This window comes from Monodon monoceros, unplaced genomic scaffold, assembly GCF_005190385.1.
Source record: "Monodon monoceros isolate NGI ecotype Baffin Bay Population unplaced genomic scaffold, NGI_Narwhal_1 Super_Scaffold_14, whole genome shotgun sequence".
NCBI classification, from domain to species: Eukaryota; Metazoa; Chordata; class Mammalia; order Artiodactyla; family Monodontidae; genus Monodon; species Monodon monoceros.
The window spans coordinates 8,632,367-8,653,799 of NW_021703770.1; the positions used below are offsets into that span (position 1 = coordinate 8,632,367).

Here is a 21,433-nt window from a genome sequence, read left to right on the forward strand (position 1 = left end):
TTGCTTTTTGTTTTTGTGGCTGTGCCACACGGCATGTGGGATCTTAGCTCCCCGACCAGGGACTGAAACCGCACCCCCTGCACTGGAAGCGTGGAGTCTTAACCACTGGATCACCAGGGAAGTCCCAGGAGCTAGGCTTTTAGCTGTTCTAATTGTGATAAAATACACATAACGTAAAATTTACCATCTTAACCATCTTTAAGTATTCAGTTCAGTAGCGTTAAGCATATTCACACTGCTGTCTAACCAGAAATTCTTCCTCTCACAAAACTGAAACTGTATACCCATTGAACAACAATTCCTTATTTCCCCCTCCCCCAAGAAGCCCCTGGGAACCACTATTCTGCTTTCTGTTTCTCTGAGTTCGCCTACTCTGAAAATCTCATACAAGTGGCGTCATACGGTATTTATCCTTTTGTGTCTGGCTTTTTTCATTTAGCGTGATGTCTTCAAGGTTCATCTATGTTGTAGTGTGTGTCAGAATTTCCTTCCTTTTTAAGGCTGAATAATATTCTGTTGTTTTTGTATCCCACAATTTGTTTATCCTTCACCAGCCAATGGACATATGGCTTGCTTCCACCTTTTGGCTATTGTGAATAATGCTGCAATGAATATGGGTGTGCAAATATCTCTTCAAGACCCTCTTACAACTCTTTTGTGTATATGCCCAGAAGGGGAATTACTGGATCATATGGTAACTCTATTTTTTTTAATTTTTTGAGGAACTGTCATACTGTTTTCCATAGCAGCTGCACTATTTTGCATTCCCACCAACAATGCACAAGTGTTTCAATTTCTCTACATCCTCAGAGGAGCCCACCTTTCTGAATTGATGTGAAGGCAGGACATTGAGTGGAACTTCCCAGCAAACAGTCAAAGATACTGACCAGGACTCAGGTGACAGGATAGTACGCCAGACAGATCTGGAATGTATCCAACAAGAAATGAGAGAAGCCATGAAAGATAAATGTGTTCGCTGATGACAGAGCAGGAGGAGAACGGGAGATGAGGACTAAGCCTGGGGGAGTAGCGCAGTCGGGTGGCACATTAATCCACAAGTGGCAGTTGCTAATTGTTTTTTAAAAGCTCATTCTCTAAGTTAAACATTTCCCTGCAGTCCCTACGTTTGCTTAGCAAACCCTTTTGCATATTAAAATAAATACTAACTTCTCTCTGATGGAGCTACCTAAAATCAAAATTAGAGACACCAGTGATAGTTAACATCTGGAGAGGTTTTCATTTTTCGTATATGTAATCCTTATAACAACCCTGCAGGATCGACATTATTATTCTACTGTAGTCTTACAATGGGGAGGCAAAGCAATGAATGCCCCTGGGAGAAGAACAAACTCTCCGGGCCTTATTGCATATTCTCACCCAGGGTGGGGGGATTAGAAGGAAATAAGATTTCCAGCACCGAGAACGAGGCATTTGCTAGTTGGCAGGAACACTGCGCATTTAAAGTGTATGCACAAAGATCAGTGGTTGTCAGGGGTTTGGGGAGAGACGGGGATGAATAGGTGAAGAATTGGTGATTCTTAGGGCAGAGAAATTATTCTGTATGATACTGCAATGGTGGGTACAAGTCATTACATGTTTGTCAAAACCCGTAGAACCTACAACACAAAAAGTGGATGCTCATGTAAACAACGCAGTTTAGTAAGTATTGATAATAACTAACTTAGACTTGTTAAGTAATAGAATCCGGACCCAAACTCAGATCTTCTGATGCTAGAGTCTGCAGTCCCTCTATTATTCCACCCCACTACTCTAGAAGAATAAGGTTTTCTTTCATATTTAAATGTTTTTCTACCTTCTAAAGCCCCCAGTTCTCTCACCATTACACAGAAGTTGATTGCAATGCACACAGCGCAGGCACTTGCATGCATGATGACATCTGAGTTTCCTCCATCCAGATCCTGTGGCTTAGCTCCTCAGGCCACATTTTCAATGTGGGGCAGGACCCTCTGCCCAGGGCTAGCCCTACCCATAATCATACCAATAAACACACCCAGAAAATCAAGGCAAGGGTGAGGACAGAGATATTAAACCACATAGGGATACCTAGGACTTTATGTCCTTCAAAAGAAAGACCTTTTTGTTTGTGGAGGAAGAATAAGATGGAATCGGTCATTCAATAAACATTTATTGGGGCCCTGGGAAACATACATGAGTAAGACATAGTCTTTGTCCTCAATAAGATCACTGTCACAGGGGTGGGGTGGGTAAGGCCAGTTAGCCTATAATTACGTGCAGGGGTAATACTCAGAATATTTTACAACTGGAAGAGCACAGAAGCCAACCAATCAGAACGGATGTTCAACTATTCAGAACACACCCCAAGTCATAAATAAGCCACCTGGACATATCCGTCTGTATTAGTCAGCTCAGGCTGCCATAACAAAATACCACAGATTGGGTGGCTTAAGCAACAGCAATTCAGGGAGAGAACTGGGCAGGAGATACAGATTTTGAGAGAAAGGAGAACTTAATGGTTAGGAACAGGGGCTCTGTAGACAGACTACCTGACTTTAAATCCCAGCTCCCACTTTCTTTTTTTATTAAGAGATTTTTTAAGAGGTTTTTTTTTTGTTATTGAAGTATAGTTGACATACAGCTTTATATAAGTTACAGGTGTACAATATAGTGATTCACAATTTTTAAAGATTATGCTCCCTTTATAACTATTATAAAATATTGGCTAGATTCTCTCTGTGTACAATATACCCTTGTAGCTTATTTTATACATAATACTTTGTACCTCTTACTCTCCTACCTCTGTATTGTCCCTCCCCCTCTCCCTCTTCCCACTGGTAATGACTAATTTGTTCTCTATATCTGCGAATCTGCTTCTTTTTTGCTGTATTCACTAGTCTGTTATATTTTTTAGATTCCACATGTAAGTGATGTCATACAGTATCTGTCTTCCTCTACTTATTTCACTTAGCATAACACCCTCCAAATCCAATCATGTTGCTGCAAGTGGCAAAATTTCATTCTTTTTTATGGCTGAGTAGTATTCTGTTGTATATATATACCACATCCTTCTTATCCATTCATCTATTGGCGGACACTTAGGTTGCTTCCACATCTTGGCAATTGTAAATAATGCTGCTATGAACACTGCGGTGCATGTATCTTTTCAAATTAGTGTTTTTGTTTTTTTCAAACATATACCCAGGAGTGGAACTGTTGGGTCATATAGTAGCTCTATTTTTAGTTTTTTAAAAAACCTCCATACTGTTTGCCACAGTGGCTGCACCAATGTACATTCCCACCAACAGGACGTGAGAGTTCCCATTTCTCCACACCCTCTCCAGCATTTGTTATATGTGTTCTTTTTGATGATGGCCATTCTGACAGGTGTGAGGTGATATCTCATTGTTGTTTTGGTTTTTTTTTTTTCTCATTGTTGTTTTGATTTGCATTTCCCTGATGATCAGCGACGTTGAGCATCTTTTCATGTGCCTGTTGGTCATCTGCATTTCTTCTTTGGAAAAAGGTCTATTCCGGTCTTCTGCCCATTTTTAAAATCAGGTTATTTGTTTTTTTGATGTTGAGTCATATGTCCCAGCTCCTACTTTCAAGCCGTGTGACTTGGAGCAAGTTACCTAATCATGCTGTGCCTCAGTTTCCTTGTATGTAAAAGAGGGTAATAATGATACCAAACTTGTCGGAAAGAGGAGGAGAGGGAAGAGGCAGAGACAAAGAAGAAATAGACGAAACCGCGTTTCACTACTCTGATCCGCAACAACGATTTCCAGCAATATGTCTTTCAGCTCACTTATTCGTCCTTCTACCTCATTTTTTCTTCTATTGATTCCTTCTAGTGTATTTTTCATTCCAATTATTGTATCGTTCATCTCTCTTTGTTCATTCTTTAAATCTTCTAGCTCTTTGTTAAACATTTCTTGTATCTTCTCAGTCTGTGCCTCCCTTCTTTTTCGGAGATCTTGGATCATCTTTACTATCATTCCTCTGAATTCTTTTTCAGGCAGATTGCCTATCTCCACTTCACTTCGTAGTTCTTCTGGAGTTTTATCTTGTTCCTTTGTCTGGAACATATCTCTGCCGTCTCATGTTGTCTGATTTTCTGTGTTTGTGGTCTCTATTTCTCAGGCTGCAGGTCTGTAGTTTTTTTGCTTCTGATACCTGTCCACTGGCGGGTGGAGCTGGGTCTTGTCCCTGTGGTGGGCTCGGCCGTGTCACAGGGTATGTTTAGAGGCAGCTGCACACTCAGGACAACGTTAGGCAGCCTGTCTGCTGATGGCTGGGGCTGTGTTCCCACCCTGTTGGCTGTTTGGTCTGAGGCGTCCCAGCCCTGGAGCCGGCCAACCGTTGGGTGAGGCCAGGTCTCAGTGCCAAAAGGGTGGCCTCCAGGAGAGCTCACACCAATGAATATTCTCTGGGGCCTCCACCAGCAGTGTCCCTGCCCCGACAGTCAGCCACAGCTGACTCCCGCCTCCCTAGGAGACCCTCCAAGACCCGCAGGTAGGTCTGGCCCAGGATCCTATGCAGTCACTGCTTTGACCTGGGTTCCAATGCATGAGAAACCTTGTGTGCACCCTCCAAGAGTGGAGTCTGTTTTCCCCAGTCCTGTGGAGCTCCTGCACTCGAGCCCCGCTGGCCTTCAAAGCCAGATGCTCCAGGGCTCCTCCTCCCCATGCCAGACCCCCAGGCTGGGGAGCCTGGTGCGGGGCTCAGAGCTCTCACTCCTGTGGGAGAACCTCTGCAATATAATTATTTTCTAGCTGGTGGGTCGCCCACCTGGCACGTATGGGATTTGATTATATCGCGAAAGCGCCCCTCCTACTGTCTTAGTGTGGCTTCTTCTTTGTCTTTGGATGCAGAGTATCTTTTTCAGCAGGTTCCAGTCTTTTTAGTCAACAGTTGTTCAGCAGTTAGTTGGGATTTTTGGTGTTTTCATGACAGGAGATGAGCTCAAGTCCTTCTACTCCACCATCTTGTCTCTAAGGGCAAGGAACCACATTTCTAAGAAGGCAGTGCTCAGAGATATTTGTGCACCCGTGTTCATAGCAGCAGCATTCACAACAGCCAAAAGGTGGAAGCAACCCAAGTGTCATCCATCGATGCATGGATGGGTAAACAAAATGTGGTGTATACATACACTGGGATAACACTCAGCACTACAAAGGAAGAAAATTCTGACACACACTCTGCTACGTGGATGACCCTTGAGGACATTACACTAAGTGAAAGAAGCCAGTCTCAAGGTGACAAATATTGCATGATTCCACTTATATGAGGTCGCTAGAGTAGTAGTCAAATTCTAGAGAGACAGAAAGCAGAATGATGGCTACCTGGGGCAGCAAGGGAAGGGAATGAGTAGTTGTTATTTAATGCATATAGAGTTTCAGTTTTGCAAGATGAAGAAAGCTCTGGAGATTGGTTATCCAACAATGAGAATATATGTAACATTACTGAACTATACACATAAAATGGTTAATATGGTATATTTTGTTACGTATATTTTGCCACAATTAAATTTTTTTTTAATTTTAATGAGGGAGTGGTCGACAGTACTGAATTCTGCTGAGAAGTTGAGAGATCAGAACCAGAAAAGGGCCCTTGGCCTAATCAAAAGGCAGTAGTTGGTAAGGCTTCGAGAACAGCAATGCGGCTGAGAAACATGACTGTAGTGGTTTTTGGAGGGAGCGGGAGATGAGGAGGAAACAGAAAGCCAAGAAGCTTGCCTATAAAGGGGTCTAAAACATGTGTCCCCAGCCAAGAGAAATGGAGGCTGTGAAAAGGGACTTCTTCCCTCTTTATTAAATTCCTCTTTAAAACTGCAAAATTAAGGCATGCTCACCAAAACCACTTACACAACACGGCGACCCACAGAGAAAACATCAGTGATCCTCCCTCCCCGCTCCACTCCACCCAGGTTACCTGTGTCCACAGCCCAGTGGTGCTCCATGCTTACACTGACATCAGTTAATGTACAGTATGTGCAAAGGCTCTGAAACAGAAGCAGGCTGTGTCCAAGGAAAAGTCTATGCCATCAGAGAACATGAGCAAGGAAGATGGGGTAGCTTGGGGAGGGAGACGTGAGGTCATGAAAGACCCTGTGGGCCTGTACTTTATTCCAAGCGTGATAAGAAGTTATGAGAGGATTGGGGAAGGGGGAGATAGGATCTTTGTTGTGGTCTCAGAAATTACTCAGACTGCTGGGTAAAGAGTAGACTATGGCAAGGGTTGAAGTAGGGAGGTTAACTACGAGGCCCTAGCAAAGGTCCTGGTGAGAGTCAGCGTGGGCATCAGCAGAAAAGCTACAGACAAGTGCTGGAGAGGGCGTGGAGAAAAGGGAGCCCTCCTGCACTGCTGGTGGGAAGGTAAATTGATACAGCCACTATGGAGGACAGTATGGAGGTTCCTTACAAAACTAAAAATAGAACTACCATAGGACCCAGCAATCCCACTACTGGGCATATACCCAGAGAAAACCATAATTCAAAAAGACACATGCACCCAATGTTCATTGCAGCACTATTTACAATAGCCAGGTCATGGACGCAACCTAAATGCCCATCAACAGATGAATGGATAAAGAAGATGTGGTACATATATACAATGGAACATTACTCAGCCATAAAAAGGAGCAAAATTGGGCCATTTGTAGAGACGTGGATGGATCTAGAGACTGTCATACAGAGTGAAGTAAGTCAGAAAGAGAAAAACGTGTATCGTATATTAACGCATATATGTGGAACCTAGAAAAATGGTACAGATGAACCTGTTTGCAGGGCAGAAACAGAGACAAAGATGTAGAGAACAAACGTATGGACACTGAGGGGAGAAAGCGGCGGGGGGGGGGGGTGGTGGTGGGATGAATTGGGAGATTGTGATTGACATGTATACACTAATATGGATAAAATAGATAACTAATAAGAACCTGCTGTATAAAAAATAAATAAAATAAAATTCAAAAACAAAAGTCCTGGTGGGGCTTGCCTGGTGACGCAGTGGTTGAGAGTCCGCCTGCCGATGCAGGGGACAGGGGTTCGTGCCCCGGTCCGGGAAGATCCCACATGCCGCAGAGCGGCTGGGCCCGTGAGCCATGGCCGCTGAGCCTGCGCGTCCGGAGCCTGTGCTCCGCAACGGGAGAGGCCACAACAGTGAGAGGCCCGCGTACAGCAAAAAAGAAAAAAAAAAAGTCCTAGTGAGGAAGACCATGGCTTGGTCCAAGATGACAGGATGGGGGTGGTGAGAAGGGACTGGATTCAGAACACATTTTGAAGGGAAAGAGGACAGAACTTGCCCCTGGATTCTGCCAATTTCTCAGAGTGGTTAAGACCCCAAACTCACATAGGTTGGAAGAGGTAGAGCCAGGATTCAAAACCAACTCATCTATTCAACAAATGTTTAACGGGCATCTGTGGGAGACACTGAGGGATGGAACAGTGGATGAAACACAGTCCCACCCTCGTGAAGCCCCATCCTCTGGACAGCCAGCACAGCACAGCACGGCCACCTAAGCCAGGCGGCCAGGTTCACGGCCAAGTCCTGCTGCTCAGCAGCTCTGTGACCTTGGGCAAGTTATGTGACCTCTGTGTGCTTCAATGTGAAATAACAGAAAATATACATACTGATCTCTGTCCCTGGCTCCTGGCATGGAGCTAAGACCCTTGGAATTTCCTAAGTGATAAGAACAGTAGGAGCATCTTTTGTTCTAATATTTGGCCTTTGACCCTAGTTCCTGACACAGAGCTCCTAAATCTCTTGGAATTTCCTGGGTGACAGGAATGTCTTTTGTTTAATGGGGTGACTCTTGGTGGGCTCTTGGATAACTTCAGGACGGGGGCTGGTCACCAGAAAGACAAAGCCATGATTAGAAGTTTGGAACTTTCAGCCCCTTCTCCATGGAAGGGGAGAGGGGCTGGAGACTGACTTAATGATCAGTCATGCTTATGTGATAAAGCCTCCACAAAAATCCCCAAAATGTGGGATTCGAGGAGTTTCCTGGTTAGTGAACCCATGTGCTAACATGGGTTAGCACATGGGTGGGTAGGACACCTCAACTCCACCAAGATAGAAGCTCCCGGGCCTGGGACCCTTCCAGACCTTGCCTATGTACCTCTTCATCTGGCTGCTCACCTGTGTCCTTGATCATATCCTTTATTATATAATAAACCAGTAAACATAAGTGTTTCCTTGAGCTCTGTGAGGTGTTCTAGCAAATGACTGAACCCAAAGAGGGGGTCATGGGAACATCTGATTTATAGCCAGTTGGTCAGAAGCACAGATGACAGCCTGGATTCGCAACAGGCATTGAGTGGGGTGGGGACAGTCTGGTGGGACTGAGCCCTTAAACTGTGGAGTCTGCGCTAACTCCGGTTAGTGTCAGAACTGCACTGAACTAGAGGACACCCAACGGGTGTCAGCGGATTGCTAGGTGTGGAACACCCACACATCTGGCGTCAGAATTACCAGTGAGTGAGAGAGTAAAGGAGAAACACAGGCGTGGTTTTTCCTCCTCCTCATCCTCCCTCCCTCACTGCTCACTGTGAATAGATGACTTAGTATAAAAGAGTGCTTAGAATAGTACCTGACACAGAGGAAAGGCTTTATAAACGTTAGAGACTATTACTGCAGAAGTCAAGCTCTTAACCATCACACTGTCGGGCCTCAGTTTTCATTTCCCATCCTGACGATCCAAATTAACAGTGCATTTCTTCCTTCGTTCAACCAAACTGAGAAAGCAATGTTGAGGGTCCAATGGCAAAAGACTCTATAAACACCAGAATTTATTAATAATAGTAATAATAATAAATATTAACTAATATCTATAAATTAGAAAAATTGCAATGTGTCAATTAATTAGAAAGAATGCCATATATTTTATATGTCTTGGTATGTATGCGCACTGAAGTAGAATGACAAAAGATAGGCCCCAAAATGATGTCACTGCATGGTAGGACCGTAACGGGATGAAGGATAATACTTGATTTCTTTTTTTTTTTTAAGTTCACCATAATGAGACTGGATTCATTTCCTAACCATAAAAGCAACCATAAACGTTATTTGTTAACGTTTTAATAGCTGGGCAAAGGATCTGTAAGTCCAAAGGAAACGGGAATGCACCCATGCTTTGCTTTCATCTCAGGATGTGCCCTGAAACATGAAAAGGCACCAACTATTCACCATTGTCCCAAGGTGAGATTACACAGGGATGACTCAGAAGTGGCTTCTGACACCAGGCAGCTCCTGAGTCAGGAGAGAACAGGAGAGCAGGCAGCAGCCAGCCAGCTCCGCAGAGAGTCCTCACTCTCTGAAGGAATTGGGGGCGAGGGGGCGGCGTGGCAGGGTCGGGAGAGCTAACAGCATGTTCTCACCCTGAACCACACAAGGCCAGACGCCTAATTAATCGTGTGAATTGCAAAGAGGGAACTTTAAGCAAACAGGCAGACCTAACACACTGTGGAATTAAAGAATATCCAAGTTTAGAAACCCCCAGTCTGACTCCCTCTACGTGCAATAAAAATCAAAAACCCTCAGCATCAAGACTTGCTTTGCTTCAGCTCCCCACAGAGCCCTGCACAAGGCCAGGTACACAGGAAATGCTGTGCTTTGATTATTTTAATCGATATCTCTTTTCCCTACCCAACATCTATTGCTCCCTTTCCTGATAAAAAGCCTCAGTTTCCATTTAAGGAACCATCCCTTTCATGGCTCTTGGTGGGCCTGTCAATCAAGGTGACCTTCCTCCCCCTGCCCAGCAGGTAGGCACTGAGCCTAAGCCAAGCCAGTCAGATGCTCTCTTCCTCGAATAGAGGCGGAGTAGATTCCACCAACAAGCCTTTCATGGGCTCAAGTTTTACCTAAATCCCTATAGCTGAAACAGTCTTTATCGTTTTAGAGTCCTGGTTCTGCAGCCTTTCTCCACTTCTGAGAACTCCTCAATATCCTTGCAATAAAGCCCTTTTTTATTTAAGGAAGCCAGAGTCCTGTTTCTGTTGCTTGCACCCAAAGAACCCAAACTTTGCTATTCAGCATCAAGAAGAAACTCAGATATAAACAATGAAAATAATTAGCATTGATCTGCTTACTATTAATAAACAATTTGCCCACCATTGTCTCTTTTGCACTTACCGCAAACCAGCAGCTCAGAGAGGTTCAATGTCTTCCTCTAGGCCACACAGCTAGCAAGTGACCAAAATTTGGCCTCAGCCCAGCGTGTGAGCCTCCTGGACCAGGAGCTCTGCAGCCTGGATGGGAACCTCTGTTGCATCACCCCTCCCCACCCTAGTCAGTCCTTCTCTGGCTTTGAATTTTTCTCTACTTGCAAGTTGTGTGTAGCTAGTTTACAAATTCCTCAAGGACAAGAAGAAGCTCTTTCTCCTGCTTCTCCTTTTCAGGGCCAGGGCTCCACGGAGAATCTAAGTGTCCAGGCCCCATGCAAGTTTTCGATGCTAGAACCTCTCATGAAAAGTGGAGTCAGCAAATGAGCAAACCTCAGTCCTCGGCAGTATTCATGCCGGTAACATCTATCCTAAGTCCCCAGGGTACAGTGCTGTAGGACATGGAACAAAAGCTTCCATCCTAGTGAAAAAAATATTCTACAGAAGAACAATATAATAATATATTACATCTACAATATACAATTATATGTATTTATATATACAGTTGACCCTTGAACAACATGGGTTTGAACTGCACAGGGCCACAGATTTTTTTCAATAAACAAAGCTGGCCCTCTGTATCTGCTGATGCCAAGTCCACAGACTCGGAAGGCCAACGATGGGATTTGAGAATCTGCGGATTTTGGTGTCTGCAACTGGTCCTGGACCCAATCCCCATGACACCTAGGGATGACGGTAATATAAAACCAGGTAGTAATACATGTTCTGAAGAGAAAAAGCAAAATAAAGAGCCAGAGGTGGGGACTTCCCTGGTGGCGCAGTGGTTAAGAATCCGCCTGCCACTGCAAGGCACATGGGTTCAAGCCCTGGTCCCGGAAGATCCCACATGCTGCAGAGCAACTAAGCCTGTGCGCCACAACTACTGAAGCCCACATGTCTAGAGCCCCGTGAGCCACAACTACTGAGCCCACGTGCCACAATTACTGAAGCCCGCGCACCTAGAGCCCGTGCTCCGCAACAAGAGAAGCCACTGCAATGAGAGGCCCGTGCACAGCAACAAAGAGTAGCCCCCGCTCACCACAACTAGAGAAAGCCCACACGCAGGAACAAAGACCCAATGCAGCCAAAAATAAATAAATAAATTTATTAAAAAAAAAAAAAAAGAGCCGGAGGTGGAGTTTTACATGGGGGGCAGGGGAGTACATTTTAGTAGAGATTGGAGCGGGGGGCTATCTGGGGAGGAGTGTGCAAAGCAAGCAAGCACAAAGGTACAGAAGGGGCTTTGGGTGTGTGCAAGGAGCTTCCCAGAGGCCAGTGCTGCCCTGAAGGGGGTAACAGTGATCGGGGGTGGGGAGGCAGCCAGAGGCCAGAGGAGGTAAGGCCACTAGGGTTTCGGTAAGGACTTGCATTTGGTCCCAAGTGTGATCGGGAGCTATGGGAGGGTCGGGGTGGGGGGAGAGAAGACAATAACATCATCTGACTTCTGTTCGAAAAAGTCATTCTGGCTGGTGGAAACAACCCAAATGTCCATCACTGCATGATGGCAAAACAAAATGTGGTATATCCATACAGCGGGATATTGTTTGGCCGTAAACAAGAATGAAGTACTAATACATGCCAGACACACACCAAGAAAGACATACTGTATGATTTCATTTATAGGAAAGACCCCGAATAGGCAAGTCCATAGAGAGAGAAAGCAGCTTAGTGGTTGCCAGGGGGAGAGGGGATGGGGAGTGACTGGAGATACGGAGTTTCCTTTTTGGGGTAATGAAAATGTTCTGGAACTAAAGAGTGATGATGGTCACACAACACTGTGAATGGACTAAATGCCACTAAACTAGACACTTTAAAATCATTAAAATGGCGACTTTCACACTCTGTGTATTTAAATATTTTAAACAATCTAAAAATAATTGAAAAATAAAAAGCTCATTCTGGTTTATGTATGCAGAGAAGGGATGGGGAAAGAAGGAAACAGAGACCAATAGGAAAGTTCATCCAGCTCTGCCTCCGGCTTTCGCAGATTCCTTCCCTTCTCCAAGCCTCAAATCCTTCATCCATGAAAATGGAAATTCTCTGGGTACATGTATACGTATGGCTGAGTCGCTTTGCTGTGCTCTTGCAACTATCACAACATTGTTAATCGGCTATACTCCGATATAAGAGAAAAAGTTTAAAAGAAAGAAAAGAAAATGGAAATTCTCACAGGCCCAAACTCTTGGGCTTGGTGAGAGGATTAGAATACTTTTGAAGTGACCCAGGGCTCAGCCCATGGATCTTTCCTCTTTCTGACTCAGACTCACTCCCCTGCAGATCTCATCCAGGTTCATGGCTTTGAATTCCATCTCTCAACTTAACTCCAGCCAGCTGTCTCACCTGAGCTCCAGCTGGCTGACTCAGCATCTCCACTTGAGTGTCTAACAGGCACCTCCAGCTTGCCGTGTCCAAAACAAACTGTTGAGCTCTGCCCCTCCCCTAATGTTCAACCTTGCTCCCTATCTCTGTACATGAAAACTCCATCCTTCCAGGTGGAGGGCACATATCTAGGAGTCCTTGACTTACCTCTCACGCTTATCCAATCAGTAAATGCAGCCGACTCTGCCTTCAGAATACATCCAGAATCCGACCCCCTTCTGGTCCAAGCCACCATCACCTCTAGCCTGGATTACTGCAGTAGCCTCCTGTCTCTCCCAGCTTATGCTGTTGGCCCCTTCACGCTGTTCTCAACATGGTAGCTCCAGAGATCCTGTTCAAATATAAGTGGTACCATGTCAACCCTCTGCTCAACCAAAAATGTGCCCACTGAAGACCCTTGCATTTGTCCCTTCCACCTGCTCTCCCAGATACCCATGTGACTCACGCCCTTGCCTCCCCCGTGTCTACATTCAAAGAGACCTTCTCAGCGAGGTATCTGCTGGCCACCCATTTAGGGTTGCCAGATAAAGTACAGGATGCTCAGATAAACAAAGAGTAACTTTTTAGTATGACAATGTCCCATGCAATATCTGGGACATTTTTACATAGGGCAGACTTATACTTTAAAATGTTCTGTTGCTAGATGAATGGATAAAGAAGATATGGTGTATATATATATATATACACATACATACATACATACACACACACACACACACACACACACACACACACACACAATGGAATATTACTCAGCCATAAAAAAGAATGAAATTTTGCCATTTACAACCACATGGATGGGTCTGGAGGGTATTACACTTAGTGAAGTAAGTCAGATAGAGAAAGACAAACACTGTATCTTATCACTTACATGTGGAATCTAAAAAATAAAACTAGTGAGTATAACAAAAACAGAAACAGACTCACAGATACAGAGAACAAACTAGTGGTTACCAATAGGGAGGGGGAGGGGGAGGGGCAGTATAGGGGGAGGGGATTAAAAAGGTAAAAACTACTGTGTATAAAATAAGCTACAAAGATGTACTGTACAGCACAGGGAATACAGCCATTATTTTACAATAACTTTAAGGAGTATAATTTATAAAAATACTGAATCAATATGCTGTACACCTGAAACTAATATAATATTGTAAATCAACTATACTTCAATAAAAAAACATAGTTAAATAAAATTATCTGTTGTTTATCTGAAATGCCAATCTAATTAGATGTCCTGTATTTTTATTTGCTAAGTCTGGTAACCCTAACTAAAAATGGTAACTGTCATCATCCCAATAGTAGTAAGTCCCTTCCCTGCATTTATTTTTCTCCCTAGCATTTATCACCACCTAACCTAGCATATGTGTTACTCTTTTATTTTGTGTATTGTCTATACAGTAGCTACATGTGGCTACTGGGCATTTGAAATGAGGCTAGTACTACTGAGGATCTGAATATTTTATTTTATTTCAATTAATTTCAATTTAGAAGTGGAAACTTGATTTAGTTATTGGACAACTTTAAGTGTGTTTAGAAAAACTAGCATAAGGAAAAATACTTTTCAACTATAAATTTTATGAAATCGAAATACAAATCATGAATTTCCAATGAAACTTTAGCATTCATCGTTATGAGATGCACCGTAAGTGTAAATTACACATTGAATTTTAAAGATTTACTACAGAAAAAAAAATACACAGTATCTTATTAATATAATTTTTTATATTGATTACATGTTGAAATGATAGTTTTCTGAGTATATTAGATTAAATATACTATTAGAATTAACTTTACCTGTTTCTCTTTACTTTTATTAATGTGCCTACTAGAAGTTTTTTGATTGTGTATGTGGCTCCCACTGTATTTCTTTTGGACAGTGCTGCCCTAGAATGTAGGCTCCTTCAGGGCTTGGTTTCCCTAAAAGCAGAGCTGAGACCAGGGTGGCGAGCCTATCGTTTATTCTACAATGTGATACCAGGAAGCAGAAGCAAGAGACTGGGGATAGTGAGAAAGAAAAAAAAGTCAATATAAGCACGCATTACTAAGGTGGATGTTGATAACAAGAACTCCACTTCACAAGGACTTAAGAGTTACAGAAGGCCTCCCAGAATCATCTCCTGAGAGACAGGAAGCTGCAGGCTTTATCTACCAGCTCCCACCCCACTGTTGAGGGCTGCTCCCAGGGGTGTTAACACTTCTGGCTGCACCTGTTCGTGGGACAAAGAAGTTCCCGCTGTTTTGGAAAAAAACCAGAAAACCCCACAACTGGAGTCATAGGAAGCACACTGGCAGTCTGAGGCAAGCCTGGACTTGCAAGAGCCTGTCCACCACATGGACAGCTGAAATCAGAGGTGGACCGAGGGGACATGATGGTGCAATTCTCTTGTTCAGCTTTTCATCCCCAAAACCTAGAACAGTGCCTGGAACATAGTAGATGTTCAATAAATAATTCTGAAAAAAAAAAAAAGTAAATATCTGCGGTCAAAAAAACACATACAGGGCTTCCCTGGTGGCGCAGTGGTTGAGAGTCCGCCTGCCGATGGAGGGGACACGGGTTCGTGCCCTGGTCCAGGAAGATCCCACATGCCGCGGAGTGGCTGGGCCCATGAGCCATGGCCGCTGAGCCTGCGCGTCCGGAGCCTGTGCTCCTCAACAGGAGAGGCCACAACAGTGAGAGGCCACAACAGTGAGAAGCCCGCGTACCGCAAAAACAAACAAACAAAAAACACATACACATTGAATTGCTACTATGGGCTCAGTTTACAAATGCTCAATAAATAACAGAAGAATTCCTGCCCTCACATTTCACTAGCTTTTCTGACCAGAAATTGTTCTTCTCGCTTCTTAATAAACAATTATATCAAACACCTCAACCTCCTCCTAGGTGGATGTCATGGAGACCAGTCTTTTCTGCACCTTCCTCCACAAGACCTAAGATGGCAGACGGGGTTAGAACGTGGAATATGAGTTTCCTCAGCAAGAAACGTAGTCTCCTCTTTCAGCCTATGGTCCTCAAAGGGAACAGAACAGGGCTTCCCTGGTAGCAAAGTGGTTGAGAGTCCGCCTGCCGATGCAGGGGACACGGGTTCGTGCCCCGCGGAGCGGCTGGGCCCGTGAGCCATGGCCGCTGGGCGTGCGCGTCTGGAGCCTGTGCTCCGCAACGGGAGAGGCCACAACAGTGAGAGGCCCGCGTACCGCAAAAAAAAAAAAAAGGGGGGGAACAGTACAGCTTGGGGTGTATATTCGCAGCCCATAAAAGATGCTCCAGTAAATGTAGTTTCTCTCTTATCCTATTTCATTACGCACACAGCAAGTGCTAGTAAATGCTAAACCAACACGTTCCAAGCTCCATGGAAAGGATCCAGGACGGTCGACCGCCACCCCAGTACCAACAAAGGACCAGCCCCTGAGAAAATGCTTACACCACCACGTTCCCCGAAACACCAATGAGGCTGCACTTACTTAGGGACAGAAAAAGGGTCATCTAGGCTTCCCTGGTGGCGCAGTGGTTGAGAATCTGCCTGCCAATGCACGGTACACGGGTTCGAGCCCCCGTCTGGGAGGATCCCACATACCGCGGAGCAACTGGGCCCGTGAGCCACGACTACTGAGCCTGGGCGTCTGGAGCCTATGCCCCGCAAAAAGAGAGGCCGCAACAGTGAAAGGCCTGCGCACCGCGGTGAAGAGTGGCCCCGGCTCGCCGCAACTAGAGAAAGCCCTCGCACAGAAATGAAGACCCAACACAGACAAAAATAAATTTTTTTTTTAAAAAATGGATTAATGAATTACTAAAGGAAAGCACTGGGGGACTTCCCTAGTGGCGCAGTGGTTGAGAGTCCGCCTGCCGATGCAGGGGACACGGGTTCGTGCCCCAGTCCGGGAAGATCCCACATGCCGCGAAGCAGCTAGGCCCGTGAGCCATGGCGGCTGGGCCTGCGAGTCCGGAGCCTGTGCTCTGCAACGGGAGAGGCCTAAGCAGTGAGAGGCCCGCGTACCGGGAAAAAAAAAAAAAAGGGTCATCTGCTACTTGTATCGACCAGCTTTCCTTAATTTATCTCTCTGAGGCAACAGGTTTCCGCCCCTAACCAAGACCCTTAATTATCCACACCCTATGACTTTTCACAGCATTCATCTCTACAAGACAGGCCTTCTAGCTGCAATTACAGAAGAGCAACTCCTTTGGCTGCATCGGAAGGCAGTACCTTTCGTCTCCCGGATTTCCCTCCCTACAGTCTCACAGCCGGTGAAACCCAAGGGTACAGAGTGATGCTGACTCTCCTAACCAGTAAGGCTTCGGGGGTGTAGGGAGAGGGAAAGAGGAGGGGACACGACTAAAGAAAAGGAGAAAAAACAAAAACAATAAACCAAGTGTAAAAAGCAAGTCCACAATGGAGACTTATAAAGGAAAAGTACCTCAGAAAACATGACTTGAACGTCTGGAGGCTGGGGCGGAGCCAAAGCCAAACATACTCCGAATCCTAGTTCCTTTTCCACTTCCTAGACACGTGGAAAGACTACAGTTCCCAGCAGCCTTTGCAGTACAAGCTGATGCCCATGTGACCATCTCCGGCCAATGGGGTACGAGGGGAAATTATAGCTGCGTCAAGCTCTTCTCCTACTCTACCCCACCCCCCTCCCCCTGCCTTGGGAGCCGTGGGTTGAGATGGTGGTGGCGTGCGCGACTGCGGCAGCCTGGATCAGGGCATCACTGCAGAGAGGACAGATGCCCTGGAGAGTTACCAGGTGTGGCGTGAGGCACAGACTGAGGTTCTGGGCCTGCAGCGTAAGCCTGGCCTGCCCTAACAAAACAGAGGCTTTTTGTTGCTTCTCGGCCATATTTAAAGGGCATCATAAAACGTTTAAGAAGCCTTACTTGAGTGAGACATTTTAAAATTACATAGCCCAAATAAATGGGGAAAATGAGATATTGAACAAGGAGGTGACTGCATTCATTTAAATGCTTGACCCAAACCTCAGTTTTCTCCTCTGTAAGATGGGAATAAAAATAACACCTACCTCAGGGAACTGCCACGAGGTTTTTTAAAAAAGAATCAATTTACACAACATTGTAAATCAACTATACTTCAATAAAAAAATAATAATAAAATTCTTTAAGAAAAGAAAAGGTAATTTATTTAACAAACACATATAGTACTTACCGTGGCCAGGCTCCGTGCTAAGTACTTTACCAATGTTAACATATTCCATCCTTGTTTTGGTTTCTGAGGGCTACTTGTAACAAATTACCACAAACCGGGTGTCTTAAGACAATAGAAATTTATTCTCTTACAATTCTGGAGGCCAAAATTCTGAAATCAAGCTGTCATCAGGGCCATGCTCCCTCCAAAGGCTCTAGGGAAGAGTGTTGGGCTTAATAAACAGGGATCTGGGCTAGGAGGGAGACTTACTTTTCCTTGTATCTCTCTGTGCTATTTGAATTTCTTTTACAAGGAACACACATTACTTTTTTTTTTTTTTAACACCAATACTAGTTTAAAAAATAAACTATCTCTAACAGTGAAAAGATAGACTATGTTTCAGGGAAAGGGAATTTCAGGAATCAGTGAGTAGCTGGGAGGGTGTATTTATTTACTTTGCTTTCATTTAATTGAGGGAGAGACCAGGGATTCCTCAGCCCTGAGTTATTTCCACCTACCCCGAAGTCATCCCTGGAAAGTCTGTCTAACTGGATGGACATCAATGGCCACATTTTCTTTCTCTTCTTTGCTCTGTTTGTTGTTATTGTGTTTTTTACAGATTTTGGAAATTATACGTAATTAGAGATTGCTAATTATTTGTTTCTTAATTGTCCCCACTCCTTACTGTCCAAGTAGCTCCCTGGCCACAAAAGACCCCACACGCTGTCACCTCTTACCCACGGCTGTCAAGTTTTGTCTCCATAAAGTCTTTTGCTGGATTCAAAACAACAGCAGTGTCCCCATGAATTGTCACTCTTCTTGGTGTCTTAGGAGAATCAAGGCCAGTCACTAAGGCAACAGCTGGCCCAGCATTTCTCCTTTCAACAACGTGCCCTGGCAGGGGTGGGGATAAATTGGGAGATAAGGACCTACGGTATAGCACAGGGAACTCTGCTCAATACTCTGTAATGACATACATGGGAAAAGAATCTAAAAAAGAGTGGGTATATGTATAACTGATTCATTTTGCTATGCAGCAGAAAATAACACTACGTTGTAAATCAACTATACTTCAATAAAATTTTTAAAAAAGAAAAAGAGATTATTTACAAAACAAAAGACAACAGTGCCCTCATTTTATGCCAGTGGCAAAACTCTGACACTTTGGCTCTGTCCAGCTGATGGCCAATTCCAGCAGAGGCAAAAACAGAGCAGAAGGAAGACTGTGTACACAGACCTGAGAACACAGGCTCTGAGGCCAGAGAGAAACACTTGGGTTTCTGCCAGCTCCAGACAAGTTACTCCCCCTGTCTAAGCCTCAGTTACCCCTTCTTCTAATAATGATTCAAACAGTACCTCTGGTTATGAAGATTCAACAGACTCACAGTGATGGAGCATTTAGCACCACGCCTCTCATGTACTGAGCCATCAACGTTGGGGACGATGTTGCTGCCAATGGTGCCTGACTCTGATGATGCTGAGGCTGGCTCCTTCCTTTTCTCTGCACCCATAGCCTTGCATCTGTTTCTGTGATGCTTTCACAGCATTGGGGTTAGCCATGAAAAAAAGGTTTTCGGTGGTTATGGTTGTGGTTATTGTATTGTTGATGTTGCTGTCTTTAAATTCCAAATGACAGCTTTCCTGTATGAGGGAGAGGCCCCTCGTGGGCAGTATGGGGTGGTGAGATGAACATCATCTGGACCCAGACAATCCTGGGCCCCAGTTCCAGATCAATCACTTGCCAGTGGGGTGGCCTTAGGCAAATTGTTTAATTATTCTGAGTCTCAGTTTCCTCATCTGTAAAACAGGCATAATAATCACCAACTAATTTTAATTGTTTTCTTAGGTGCTAGATACCGTGCTGGGAATTCAAGAACAGAGAAAATTCATCCCTAACTTGAAAAAGATCACCATCTGAAATTCTCTACTCCAGAGAACAGTGATTAAGAGCATGGGCTTTGGAATTAGACAGACCTGGGTTCAAATGTGTACTCTGAATTCACTAGCTGTGTGATCTTGGGCAAGTTAATCACCTTTGCTGATCCTTAGTTGCCCCATCTCAAAATGGAGATGGTAATAACAGCACCTACCTCATGGTTGCTTTTGAGGCCTCGAGTAAATCATGCTATAAAGCCTTTAGTTCAATGCTGGCACCCAGTAGGCACCAGCAAGTGTTAGCTGCTATGATGAAGTGCACTCAAATGTTGCCATCGCCATGCAGGGAGGTTGTAATGGTTCCAGTGGATAATTATACAGGGGGCCAGGGATGTGGGTGGAAGTCAGGAAAGAATTCAAGGGGACTGTGATGTCCAGACAGGGTCTTGACAAATAAGTAGATGTCTGCCAAGAAGGGAAGGGAGAACCAAGTAATGCATTCAGGGAGCTACAGGAAGATCAGAATGACAGGAGCCCAGGGTAAAAAGCCAGGTAGTTGGCAGGGCTGGGGTTGGGGGCAGCAATAGAGATAAAAAGGTGGCCAGAGCCAGAAGCTGACAGGAGCCAGAGCACAGAGAGTCTTATGTGAAATTCCAAGGAGCTTTAGTCTAAGGGGACTGGGGAGCCATGGTGGGCTCTTTAGAGTGGAGGAATGATGCTGTCAGATTATCATAGAAAGGAGTATGATCTATCATCATATCCATGGACTGCAGGGTGGAGGGTGGCCTGGAGGTGGGGAGCCCAGTGAGTTGATGTCCCAACAGCCCCAGGAGAGACAAGGAAGGGCTTCACCAGGGCAGCAGCAACAAGAGTGGAGAGAAGCCCTATGGAGCATCCTCCCAGATGAGCTCGGCCTGTGAAGGCACGTGTGCTTCCCATGCACCAGGATGCATTGGCATCCTTTCTTCCCTCTTGTCACCTTCCAGTGTCTCCCTTTCCTCCCCTCCCACACCACCTCATCCCTTCTCTCACCAGCTTATCCTTTTTTTTTTTTTTTGCAGTTTCTATCATAGCCAAATATATTTATTTCATTGAAACACCATTGTAAAAGAGTGCTACCAGGAAATCAGAGTAAAAGATAAATTAAGGTCTAAGCTTATCCTTTTTTCCTTTCTTCTCTCTCGCTTGGAGCTTTGCTTGGGGCAGGGAACTGAAAACTGCAGCTCTGGTTTGATCCAGATGTGCTCCATCTCGGGAGGCTGGAGCAGGAGAAAGAGAAGAAAGAGGACATGAAGATTCACTCCAGTTCCAATATTTCTAAACAAGAAATTCCTTTCTGGCACCAGGACAAATCCCCTGGGAAAAGTTAGCAGCCCTCAACTCATGATGATTTTTCCTCCACCCACTGCCTTTAGATATCATTTTGCAGACACCTCGGTAGCCAAAGAGCTGATAGCTGCTGGGTCTCCATCTTCAATCATACCTTCTGGCAACAAAACGTGATGGGAAGCTTGCAACAAGTCAGGAGCTGGGTAGGCACTGGGCATAAAGGGCCAAATAAGACAGGGTACTCACAGCCTGTGCAGAAGAACCCATGGACAGAAAGAATGCCAAGACAGTGCAATAAATCCTAGAGCAGACATTCGTACAAACTCCTGCAGGACAACCATTATAACGCGTGACTGATTGAGCTCTTACTAAGTTCCAGGAATGGTGCTAAGTTCTTTACATAAATTACTGCGTCAAAGCCTCAGAAAACTCTGTCTACCGTGTTTGCCACTGTGTCTTCGGCACTGAGCACAACGCCTGGCACCCAGTGGGCACACAAGAAATATCGCCTGAGAAAAACAGCCCTTTGAGACTGGTCTCAGTATTGTCTCCTGAGCACAGATGAACAGTCCG

The 21,433-nt window shown here is 44.8% G+C and overlaps 1 long non-coding RNA gene across 1 annotated transcript in view; it reads right to left on the reverse strand.

Annotated features, from left to right (window-relative positions):
* LOC114895257 overlaps window positions 1–17,011 on the reverse strand; it is a 113,136-nt gene extending 96,125 nt beyond the window's left edge. The window contains exons 1-2 of the long non-coding RNA XR_003793479.1: window positions 16,932–17,011; window positions 12,666–12,849 (exon numbers count right to left, since the gene is read on the reverse strand). This is a non-coding gene — a long non-coding RNA (uncharacterized LOC114895257). The remainder of the gene's footprint in view (window positions 1–12,665; window positions 12,850–16,931) is intronic.
* Window positions 17,012–21,433: the final 4,422 nt, after the last annotated feature.